This window comes from Myotis davidii, unplaced genomic scaffold (genome assembly GCF_000327345.1).
Source record: "Myotis davidii unplaced genomic scaffold, ASM32734v1 scaffold802, whole genome shotgun sequence".
In the NCBI taxonomy this organism is placed as follows: Eukaryota; Metazoa; Chordata; class Mammalia; order Chiroptera; family Vespertilionidae; genus Myotis; species Myotis davidii.
The window spans coordinates 616,823-626,960 of record NW_006295887.1 but is presented as its reverse complement, the minus strand read 5'-3'; the positions used below and the strand labels follow the sequence as shown (position 1 = coordinate 626,960).

General features: G+C 43.7%; 1 pseudogene; it reads left to right on the top strand.

Annotated features, from left to right (window-relative positions):
- The first annotated feature begins 5,291 nt into the window (after positions 1 to 5,291).
- LOC102757637 lies at positions 5,292 to 5,781 on the top strand (annotated as a pseudogene).
- Positions 5,782 to 10,138: the final 4,357 nt, after the last annotated feature.

The window sequence follows — 10,138 nt, the reverse complement described above, 5'->3', positions numbered from 1 at the left end:
TGTCCGCTGTGGGGGGCCCCGCGCCCCCGGTGGGAGCCCCTGGCCACCTGTGGCAGCCCCTGGCCACCTGTGGGAGCCCCTGGCCACCTGTGGGAGCCCCTGGCCACCTGTGGCAGCCCCTGGCCACCTGTGGGAGCCCCTACCCACCTATGGGAGCCCCTGACCACCTGTGGCCATCAAGCACTGGAAAGGTGGCTAGTGTGAGGCAGGACTGATTTTAAAATTTGATTTAATTTTTTTCCATTTAAATTTAAATAACCACATGTGGCCAGTGGCTCCCGAATTGACCAGGGAACATCTAGACCATACCCAACATTTGTGTGGAGCTGTGGAAGGAAAGGTATGAGTTAGCCCTTCTTACTGCTCCACAAGGTGTGAATTAACATCATTGCTGTTACCCACCATCCACAGCTTTTCAGCTGCTTTATGAAGCCTCCAGCTCACTCTGAAATGAAGAGCCACGGTGGCAAGGGTTGGGGAGTGGGGCTCCATGTTTACTCCTTCACACAATCGCTCTGCCCTCCATCTGGATAACATTCCACAAAAACTAGAAGGCTGTTTTTAAATTAGGAGTGTTGGTTGCTTCCTGGCTATGTATCTGGCTGGAATGGGGCCTGGGGGCCTGGGGCAGGAGGGAAGTGGGGGGGTGGGGGGGTACCCGTGAGCAACGCCTTACTGCTCAGCCACCTCCCAGGGGTACTTAATCTCTGGTGTAGCTGAGATGCCTTTGACAGGCCATTACTCCTCTAGACCCTTCTCAGAAGAAGGCATTTTGGTTATAAAAGAAATTAAATTGCACTATTAATTCTACCCCTTAGGGATGAGAAACTGCAGCTTAAGAGCGCCTTCATTTCAGCGGTGTCTGACTCCCCTGAGTCACCCTCGTCCTCTCTCCCACCAGCTGCCCCTTTTGCCAACTCAGGGGAATCGGGACAAGGAGACCAGCCAGGACTTGCCGTCTTCCCTGAAGGGCAGGCGGACTGGCTTCGGGTCAGGGAAGAGGTCTAAGTTCCCGCTAACCAGGAAGTCCTGGTAAGACGGTAGGGCAGGAGTGGGGACCTTTTTCCTGCCAAGGGCTATTTGGATATTTATAACATCATTCACGGGCCAGTACAGAATTAGCCTGCTATATTTGGTCAAACATTTAATTGACTCACCCCTAATGCCTTGGCAGGGCCAGACCAAATGGTTTCACAGGGAGGACGTTCCCCACCCCTGCCGTAGAGGCCCAATATCGCCCTGAGGTAGAATTTTGGTTTTAATGGGCAGGTGATCCACAGCGTTTGCTCCCATGTTAACCCTTCCCAACTCCTATGTCACCCCTTTTTTCGGGCATAATAACATTTCGTAAAATTAGTCGTGACATCAGCAACAGGAGCAAGTGACAAGGCAAACTGAAATGCCACTCTTGATGCAAACACCCTTTCAAAGTTCACCACCCTGGCCCTTCCAATTAGACAAAGCAATCGTAGACGCTGCCATCAAGCCCCACTCCCTTCACCCCCCCCCCCACACACACACACCAACTGGGGGGTGGGGGGGTGAAATGAAAGGTTCTAATGGAGATCTGGGCAGTGCGGTTGGAGAGGCTGCATGTGCAGGCAGATGCTGAAACAATTACTGCAGGGGAGTTAATCAAATGAAAGGGGTAATCCAGAGAGTTCAGATGCAAAGGGTGCAAAATATACAAGGCAATTTGATCTTACCTGAATCCTTACTTTTTTTAAAATATATTTTATTGATTTTTTACAGAGAGGAAGGGAGAGAGATAGAGAGTTAGAAACATCGATGAGAGAGAAACATCGATTAGCTGCCTCCTGCACATCTCCTACTGGGGATGTGCCCGCAACCCAGGCACATGCCCTTGACCGGAATCGAACCTGGGACCTTTCAGTCCACAGGCCGACGCTCTATCCACTGAGCCAAACCGGTTTCGGCCTGAATCCTTACTTTTTAAAATATATATTTTATTGGTTTCAGAGAGGAAGGGAGAGGGGGAGAGAGATAGAAACATCAATGATGAGAGAGAATCATTCATCAGCTGCCTCCTGCACGTCCCCACACTGGGGATGGAGCTCACAACCTGCGTATGTGCCCGGACCGGGAATCAAACTGTGACCTCCTGGTTCACAGGTCGATGCTCAACCACTGAGCCACGCTGGCCGGGCTGAACCCTTACTTTTAATGACAGTCAGTTGGAGATCATGCTCTGGTTGTGTTCAGCGGTGTGGCTGAGAAGTAAGAAAAGGCAATGATAGGGAACACTTTGATAATGATCCCAGAATAATAAACTGGTAGCATTACATCCAACAGGAATTTTTGAAATCTTAGATTTTTTTTCTTTTTCTTCCCCCAGCATTTATAGTACGCACATTTATGCTACGATATAACAGTGGATTCTGATAAAACTGGTCTTAGAAGCAAAATTGTCTTTTTTTAAAAATATATTTTATTGATTTTTCAGAGAGAGGAAGGGAGAGGGACAGAGAGTTAGAAACATCAATGAGAGAGGAACATCAATCAGCTGCCTCCTGCACACCTCTTACTGGGGATGTGCCTGCAATCAAGGTACATGCCCTTGGCCGGAATCGAACCCGGGACTCTTCAGTCCAGAGGCCTACGCTCTATCTACTGAGCCAAACCGGTCAGGGCAGCAAAATTATCTTTTAGACCAGTGGTTCTCAACCTTTTGGCCCTTTAAATACAGTTCCTCATGTTGTGACCCAACCATATAATTATTTTCGTTGCTACTTCATAACTGTAATTTTGCTACTGTTATGAAGTGTAATGTAAATATCTGATATGCAGGATGGTCTTAGGCGACCCCTGTGAAAGGGTCGTTCAACCGCCAAAGGGGTCGCGACCCACAGGTTGAGAACCGCTGTTTTATACATTCTAACACCACATACATTTAAAAGGTCCTTCAGATTTTACAAGGCATGAAAGTTATTCAAAGATTTTAATGTATGTTTAGTAATGTTTGCAATGAAGCTGTTCATGGTTGTGTCTGATGCTAAAAACATACCTTTACATGAAATATCAACATTTTAGAGCTCTCTGCTGAAAAGTTGGAAAAAAATCTGTTTCTAAAATGTTTGGTAGGCCAATTCCTCATAGTTGGAGTAACACACGATGGCGCACTATTTTGTACACAATTCAGGCTTTTAATAAGCTTAAAAATATATGCCCTTTCCGAGTAAATAAACAATTTAAATTCCGTGTGAATAAGCATAAAAACCAAAAATAGACATGATCAATATGCTATCTCTGAGGAGTAAGATTAGGATGTTTTGTGTTCATTTTGTACCTGTGCTGTTTGAATGTATATTTCTACATGCGTAATGGCTCCAGCAGTAACAGGTAAAGTTTGACTTTTCAAATATACAGCTGAGCAGAAAAATATAAGGCATAAAATTCTCAAACTATTCCAAATGATTTCTTTAAAAAAAATAGTTTTATTGGTTTTTAGAGACAGAGGAAGGGAGAGGGAGAGAAAGAGAGAAAAATCTACGAGAGAGCAAAACAGAAATTGGCTGCCTCCTGCATGCCCCCTACTGGGGATTGAGCCCACAATCTGGGCATTGCCCTGACCAGGAAGCGAACCAGTGACCTTTCAGTGCCCGGGACAATGCCCAACCAACGAAGCCACACTGGCCAGAGCCCAAATAATTTTTCTGTGAATAAAAATTCTTCCTTTTTATATTACTTGAGAAAGTTAAGGATAATGCTGACTAAACCTACCCACCTAATGGGATTACTGGTTCTTAATGATTCGAAACTCACTAAAGACCACTCTATAATTTAATGCACCCTTCAAAAATTATAGCTAACATGACAGATGAAGTTTAAGGAAATTCTCCCTTTCCCTTTGTGAATGGGCACAATCCTTCCCTCCACCCCCAGGCCAGAAGTGGTCTCCAGCTTTTCAAAGCAAAGCAGGGCTCCCTCCTCCCTCTCCACCACCTGCCCCCTGGCCTTCAGCTCACAGGCCTCCTGTAACATTCACTTCTCCCTGCCGCCCACATTCATCGTGCCGAACCCGGGCCTTTGCCATTGATCATAGTCTGCGTTCTTGAAGATAAGAGAGACCACCTGACAGCCCTGCTCCTAGAACCACATATGTGCCGAGCACCTAGAACAGGGCCTCTCCGTCAGGGGGTTTAATCCTGGGTCGTTCCCTTGGTATTTTTCCTGTTATTACCATCAGTCTGAGTGCTGACTAAAGTCCCAGCTCTGTGATCAGCTCATCTGTGTTTAGGTCAAACTTACTTTCGGGCTAATTACTCAAAATCACTACCTGTTCAAACAAACTAATGGTTGCTAAATGGGAGGACATTGGGGAGATGGGTGAAAAGGGTGAAGGGATTAAAAAGTGCAAATTGGCACCCAGCTGGTGTGGCTTAGTGGTGAAGCATCGAACTATGCACCAGAAGGTCACGGTTCAATTCCCTGTCAGTTCGATCCCCAGTAGGGAGCATGCAGGAGGCAGCCAATCAATGATTCTCTCTCATCATTGATGTTTCTATCTCTCGCTCTCCCTTCCTCTCTGAAATCAATAAAAATGTATTTAAAAATAAACATATATCTTTTTAAAAAGTACAAATCAGCCCTAACCGGTTTGGCTCAGTGGACAGAGCACTGGCCTGCGGACTCAAGGGCCCCAGGTTCGATTCCGGTCAAGGGCATGTACCTGGGTTGTGGGCACATCCCCAGTAGGGAGTTTGCAGGAGGCAGCTGATCGATGTTTCTCTCTCATTGATGTTTCTAACTCTCTATCCCTCTCCCTTCTTCTCTGTAAAAAATCAAAAAAATATATATATTTTTAAAAAGTACAAATCACCAGTTATACAGAAACAGTCATGCGGGAGTATAAAGTACAGCATAGGGAATATAGTGAGTAATACTGTCACGACTCTCTATGTTGTCAGATGGGGACTAGGCTAACCGAGGTGATCATCTCATAATTTATACAAATTATGGCTCAGTGGATTGAGCATTGCCTGTGGACCAAGGGTCCCAGTTTCATTCCGGTCAAGGGCTCATGCCCGGGTTGCTGGCTCAATCCCCAGGAGGGGGTGTGCAGGAGGCAGTTGATCAATGATCCTCTCTCATGATAGATGTTTCTATCTCTCTCCCTTCCTCTCTGAAATCAATAAAAATTTATTTTAAAAAAACCCCAAATGTCTAATCACTATGTTGTGCACCTGAAACGAATACAGTATTGCATATCAGCTGCAACTGAAAGTAAAAACAATTATTTAAAACTTTGTTAGCCCTTCCTGTTTCCCATCATGGCCAAGGATCAAGGTGAAAAGCAGAACCCCATGTGGGAGCTTCGCATCCGCAAGCTCTGCTTCAGCATCTGCGTGAGGAGAGCGGAGACAGACAGGCCAGGCAGCCGAGAGCCTGGAGCAGCTCACAGGCCAGACCCCCTGCTCTCCAAGGCCAGGTCCACCGTCAGATCCTCTGACATCAGGAGAAATGAAAAGATCGCTGTTCACAGCCAGTCCGTGGGGCTGAGGCAGGAGAAATCTCAGAGAAAGGCCTAAGGGGACTAGAGTGCCAGTTACGAAGAAATGACTTCTCATTTCTTAGGGTTGGGATCCAGGAATACGCCGACCTTGGGTAAATATGAGCCAAGCATTGATATCTATGGCCCGAACTTCTGTGTGGTGCTGGGTGGGCCAGGTTTCAGCATCGCAGACAAGAAATGCAGGACAGGCTGCATTAGGGCCGAACAGAATCAGCAAAGGGGAGGCCACGCGCTGGTTCCAGCAGTAGGGCAGCAGCATCCTTCCTGGCAAATAAATTCTTGTTTCGATCCAAAAGGCCAATAAAATATTTTCAGCGAAAAAAAATTATTTTTTACCTCTTTTCTTCTTGCTTTATAGAATGGGCTGACACTCTAACCACAGAGCAAACCAGCCAGGGTTCAATTGTTCTCTTAAGATGGGAAGAGTCTGGTTTGAATAGTTCTATAATATCATTTTTAAAGCAATTTTATGGTTTTGTATCTGCGGGCCAATGAAACCTGCCAAAGCAACTACCTATACTTGGAGACTCCCAGTTCAAAAGGACACTTCTAAATTATTATTATTGTTTTTCTTTAAATTTGTGTTTCAAAATTATCTTACACTTTCAGAAAGTTGCAAAACATAGTTCAGAGAGTTTCCACCTGCCCCTGACCCAGATTCACTTAAGGTTAACCTGCTACATAACCCGTAGAATGATTAGCAAAACCAAGAAATGAGCAGGGGCATAGCACTCCCGCTTACAGACTGGCTGTGAATTGTACCGGTTTTCCTACTGCCACCCCTTTTCTGGTCCAGGACCCTCTCCAGGATCCCACTTTCCATCTAACTGTCATGTCTGCCTAGTCATCTCCTCAGCTTTTCATTGTCCTTCATGACCATGGAACCTTTAAAGAGTCCTCGTCAGTTACTTATAAATGCCTTTCAATTGGGGTTTATCTGTTGTTTCCTCTTGACACTCAAACTGTGCACCAGGGCAAGAACCATAGAGGTCGTGTTGGGTCCTCTCAGGACGAGCTGTCAGGGTACATAACGTCGCTGTGTCTTATCGATGGTGATGTTAGCGCTGGTCACTTGGCTAAAGGGGTGTTGCCCAGTTTCTCCCCTGTAAGGCTACTGCTTTTCCCTTTGTAATCAGCAGGAGGGACCATTTTGGTAAACCCTTTCTAATTAAGCAGATGTGAGGTAGGAAAATACTTATTTTACTGTTATTAGGAAAGCCTTTCAGATTGAGATGATCAATATCCTGTTTAATGCTGAAAAGTGTTGTCTTTATTAGAGACAGACACCATTCCCACTGAGATTCTGAAGACGGAAACTGGTCTTTTCTTTCCTGGGACTTGGCACCAAGGATCCAGAGAAGGAAGACCGAGTAAAGGAGATGTCAGTTCTGGGATGAAGTGTATGGGTCATCAGAGGTAGGCCCAGGGAGGAACCCTGTGTGAAGGATCGTGGCCCAATGGGCCACAGGAATAGTAGTATCTAATAGTTGCTTTCAAATCTTCCTTTTCTAAGTTGGAGTTTTGTATTTCTCCTTCGCAAGAGTTTGCAAGCATTTCGAATGAGTTGTGTTCCTTATTTTCTGTTGCTGTTATTGGCATTGCTTTGGGCCCACCCTCCAGGATAAAACATCTCTGGCAGAGACGCTGCGTGATGGAGAAGCTGCCCTAGGAGACAAAGAGGGGATAGATGTTGAAGCCACATGCAAGCAGCACCAAGTGACCGCCATGGAGCATTTGTAGAACTTGACAGCATCTGCCGGGGTTCTTGCTCCCGCATCTAGAAGGGTTCAGCAATCTGGACAAGGCTGTGTGCGACTTAATAAAGAGTTCAGAGATGAAGCATAATTTTGAAAGGCATTTGGGGGTCAGAGGGGCCTAGCTAAAGAAACTAAGATCTCCTTATCTCAGGACCCCTTGCTATTTATTAACACAATTTGTCCTAAGGCGAGGCAGAGATATACACTTCAAAGGGTCAGGTTTGATCTACAGAAGCATTGTCAGAATGGGGGGATTTGCCTACGGCTGTTCGGGTGTTCGGGTGTTTGGCCAGTAGGAGGCCATAACATGTAGATTAAGGTGTCCTGAGCTGTCTGGCAGCAAGCAATCATCCTTTTCAGGTTTGGGGACATGCCTTTGCCACTCCTGATGATTCAGCCCTTGATGACATGCTGGAATTGGCTTCCAGCAAGCATCCTGTGGGTTCATAGGAATACAGAGAAAAAGAACCCAATGAAAGACAAGGAGCCTTCAGAAGAAACTAAAGATGGACACTGTCGGTAGGAAAGGCCCTTGAAGAATGAAGACAGAATAAATGTGTAAATGTACCACAGTTTTGTAATGCATTCATCTACTGATGGGAATACTATGCAGCTGTAAAAAAGAAGGATCTCCTATCCTTTGAGACAGCATGGAAGGATCTGGAAAGTAATATGCTAAGTGAAATAAGCCAGTCAGAGAAAGACAAGTATCACATGATCGCACTAATATGTGGAGTCTAATGAACAAAATAAGCTGATTAACAGAACAGATCCAGAGACATTGAAGCATGCAACAGACTGATGTATTTCAGAGGGAAGGTGAGGAGCAGGGGGTGGCAGGGAGAGGTTAACCAATGAATTTATAAGCATATATGCATAGCCCATGGACATACAATAGTTCGGGGAAGGCCTGGGAGGGGACAGGAGCAGGGTGGATGGGGTCAATGGTGAAGGGGGGGACATCTGTAATAGTTTCAACAATAAAGATACATTTTTTAAAATTTTAAAAAAGACAGAATAAACAGATACGTGCTTATTTATCTTTTCATGTTTTCAAAGTTTAATATTCACTCAAAAGAGACACAAACGTATGGCTTGATGAGTTTCTGCAAAGTAAACACACTCATAAAACAAGCATCCAGATTAACAAAGAGAACATTCGCAACACCCCCGAAGACTCGGCCCCTTCTCAGTCATTACCCAAATGGAATGATTACAGCACATATTTTCTTGTCTTCTACTTCTTTCACTCAAGATTATAATTGTGAGCTTCATCTCTATAGTTCCATATCGTGTGGTTCCTGCATTCTCACTGCTGCATGCATGCTGTGAATACAGCACAATTTACATACTACTGCACTATAGATGGTATTAGGGTAGATTCCAGTTTAGGGCTATCATGAATATTGTTTTCATGGACATTCTAGTCTAAGTATTTTGTAAAACAGATATACACTGAGTGGCCAGATTATTATGACCACCTGACGTTTGTAGGCAAATTAGCTATAATTTCACGCTGAAGTTGCTAGAGGGCCAGATCATTATAAACGTCTGAATAACACAACATACCTAAGTATCATTGCTGATCAGGTTCATCCTATCATGTTGATAGCATATCCCAATGGAGATGGCTTCTTCCAACAAGACAATGCGCCATGCCTCAGTGCTCGTATTGTGCAGGAGTGGTTTCAAGAACATGAGGGAGTGCCGAAGGCCTTCAGCTTCCATATCCCATACGATGCAGTGAACGGCTAATTTGCCTACGAACGTCAGGTGGTCATAATAATCTGGCCACTCAGTGTATACATTTCAATTGGGTATATATCTAGGAGAGAAAGTACTGAATATGCTTTTTAAAATTTTAAATATCACCTATTTCCAAAAGGAATTTGAGACTGATTAAGGTAAAAATAAGTCAATATATAATAAAACTCAAAAATATTTATTTAAAATTAAAAGTCCTAAAGTAAAGAAGGGAGTGTATTTTTATACATGCCAACAAAAATTAACTACCATCCCCAAACATGGTACATCTGATTCAACTTATTTCCTTTTTCTTGTCAAAGAATGAAAACAAACTCTGTGAATTAAAATTTATTTCTGAATTGGCAGACTACTTTGTATATAATTTTCACTCCTAATTATTTCAGGGGCAGGGGAGCAGTTTATTATGTATACTGTATACGTGTATGTATATGTAAATATACACACACAAATATGGTTTATATTTATGTCAAATAAATTATCACACAGTAAACTACAGACCAACTTCAATAATACTTTATTATAAATATTATATAGTAATAGGTCTATATTTGCCTTAATCATAGTGTACCAATATCAATTTCTTGGTTTTGACAGTTACTATGGTTTTAAAGATGACAATTTTTGCAACGTCTTGTGTCTGACATCATCTCAAAATAAAGTTTTAAATAAAAAAGTAATAATAAAAATTGTAATTACCTTTCATTCTTTACCTACCAGAACTATCTTAATATTGCATATTTTCTTCCCTTTTCCCTATAAAGTAAGTGTAATTTTGTAGGCTGCTATTTTCCATCACATAATATATTGAAAATATTTCCCCAAATTTACATACCAATCTTTTCTAATGGCTGCACTATGTTAATTCATCCTGAATATTGACTGTTTAAGTTGTTTTTAATTTTCAGCCAAGATGAACCAAAGCCAGACTGCAGCTGTACCCGCCTCACTAGGAAGGAGTCATCAGGCAGGTAGAGCCTGCGGTCTCCTGTGTGCCCCTGTGGAAGCCACCTCATCAGTGTAAGTGCCACAGAGAGAAGGAGAGGGTGCGCTGGATGAGCCACTTGTTCTGCAAAAACAGCCA